Here is a 2,500-nt window from a genome sequence, read left to right as displayed (position 1 = left end):
ATACAAACCATTTCCCTCACACAACATTTGGAATATTGATGAGGTATTCAGACAGCTTTTAAGTTCACTCTACATGGTAGGCATGGAGGCTGTGCGATATTAAAAAAACATCGCCCTGTCTGTGCAGCTGGTGCAGGCAGCGGAAGTTTTTCTAAGGATGGTCTCCAACTTCCTCAGTGGCCTCTGCAACGCCTCCTCTGTTTGCCTGGCTCTTCCACTTCAAAGCATCATCTTAACTTATTCCAATTAGGCCTGCGGCGTTTGCACTGTTTGCTGCAATCTGCTGATGAAAATTCAAAATTTCACCATCAATAACCCCCACCCCAACACACACACACACACACACACACGCACACACACACACCAAAAAGGTGGTAAGCATTTAAAGTTCGCTAAGGATTTAAAGTGGGCTGTGAGGGATAAGTAGTCAGGTCTACACTGATCTTTTATAAAACAGTAATCCTGGGGTTAATCTGTAAATGCTGAGAGATGGATGTGTGAGTTAATGGTAGTCATTATGTCTCTCCGCTCATCAGTGGATGTGCTGATCTGTATCTGTGTTACACTGGCATGCACGCATTGTGAGCATCAGAGATAGCTTTTGCCATTTACTGGAATAGGAAAGACATTTTATAAAGCTTTGTGTTTGTGTTGTTGTCATTCATTTGATGGTATAACCACCAATCACAATACAAAAGGGGAAGACATTTTATTTCAATAAGGCAATGGCACAATGAGTGCATACATTTTGTTATGAAGAATCTTTTTCATTGTCTGAGCACCACTAGAGAAATACAATGCCTAAGGAAAGAAGACTGAAGCACAATGATATATGAAGGCTGTTTTGTGTGGGTCCCCTATACAACCTATATACTGTATAATGTCCTTCATTTTACTCTCGAGAGCCATTCAGTAATGCCCAACCCTTGAGAGTACTGTACAAATGATGGTGAAAGCCTAGGGAGCAGTGAGGCCTTTGTGATTGTTTCCTTCAGAGCAGAGTGCTGGGAGGGAGCTCATCTAATGGGGAAAATGGGGAGGACGTGTGTGTGTGTGTGTGTCGCTCATCATATCTGTTTCATGGGCACTAATACCCTGAGAGAAACGGAAGGGGGGGGCTTAGTTGTATAACTCACCAGCTGCCCCACTAACTCACTCCTCTGCTTTCTCCTCTTTTCTTTTCTCTTCTTTTTATTTCCTCTATGTTCCCTCCTTTCTCACTTCTTCCCTTTGTCTCCGTCCTTCTTTGTTTATTCCTTCTTCCATTCACTCACTCCATCTCTCTCTTGTCCCCATTCCTGCTGTCTCTCTGCTCTCCCTCTCTCCCTCTCTCTCTCTCTCTCGCTCACTCACCCACTTCTCAGAGTGTCCAGCCCATGTGAGTGATCCTCCACACATGGGCTGTAGCTTTGTAATCTGCTTTATCTTCCTGCATGACAATGGACTGAACAGGATGAGGAACATGATAGTGCTCCCTCCCTCCATGCTGTGCATGCGTGTAAGCCGTGGTTTTGTGTGCAAGCAGCACAAACGTCTCTTTGAAAAGAGGCGTCCATTTCTCTCCAGACGTTGACTAATTGTCTGTGTGCGTCATGGTCGCTGCGTCATGAATCACACTAACAGGGAAAACATCACTAAGAAAAATCACCCTTGCGCTTTTTCTTTGTTTTGCTTCACAGCTGTCCTTCAACCTACTGCTATTTTTTTTTTTGGTCTGTGTCTGCTGGCTGGCTCTCCGTACCTGTCTCTCTGCCTCTAACACACCTTCAGTCCCAGGGGGATTTGTGGCGCTCGGCGCGTATAGCACTCATGGCAGTCTCCCCAGGGGGGGGGGGGGCAGCCTTTGCAGAAAGGGGACCCGTGCGCCGTGGTGTGCTGGGCTTTGGTGCTGGTGAAGACTCTGGAGTCCAAAAATAATCTCCCTTTGGGAAGGGAAGTTGTGCTGCAGTATCCCCCACCACTCACTGCTAACAAGCCACAAGCCAGATCACACTCTGTCTCTTCACGGCAAACAGATCGTGAAGGGGGAAGCGGAAATCTATTGCCATAGGAAAGGCTGGGATGATCCATTCAGAGCAGTTGAGAAATGGAATGCCATAGGAAAGGCTGGGATGATCCATTCAGAGCAGTTGAGAAATGGATTGCATTTGCATGCGGGTAAGACATGACATTATAAAAAGATAACAATCACCTTTACATTGCACCCGCACTGGTTTGTGTACAGTGCCATTATCAGCATGGACTCATAATATTATGTTACAAATGCCAATTCATAAGTTCTTTATTAGAATGACAAAAGAAGCCGGTAAGCCTTCCTTTTACAGTCCCCTAATTGCCCTAAAAGGTATTTTCCTAGTAAGTATGTGGTAAGTTTTGGTGTATTATTAGGTAATTACCACAAGTAACATGAGTACAGATAAACCTGTTCTTATAGTTTATCAGTACACCCATTCATAATGGGTTTATTCAATTTACCTACCTGGTAATGTCTGCAGGAAAA

General features: G+C 44.7%; 1 long non-coding RNA gene across 1 annotated transcript in view; it reads left to right on the top strand.

Moving 5' to 3' along the window:
• Positions 1–2,083: 2,083 nt before the first annotated feature.
• Positions 2,084–2,500, top strand: part of LOC121706056 — a 33,845-nt gene continuing 33,428 nt past the window's right edge. Inside the window, exon 1 of the long non-coding RNA XR_006030964.1 lies at positions 2,084–2,157. This is a non-coding gene — a long non-coding RNA (uncharacterized LOC121706056). The remainder of the gene's footprint in view (positions 2,158–2,500) is intronic.

Source organism: Alosa sapidissima, chromosome 3 (genome assembly GCF_018492685.1).
Source record: "Alosa sapidissima isolate fAloSap1 chromosome 3, fAloSap1.pri, whole genome shotgun sequence".
Lineage (NCBI taxonomy): Eukaryota > Metazoa > Chordata > Actinopteri > Clupeiformes > Clupeidae > Alosa > Alosa sapidissima.
Note: the sequence above shows the minus strand (reverse complement) of the source record. Positions and strands in the feature narration are given on the sequence as shown.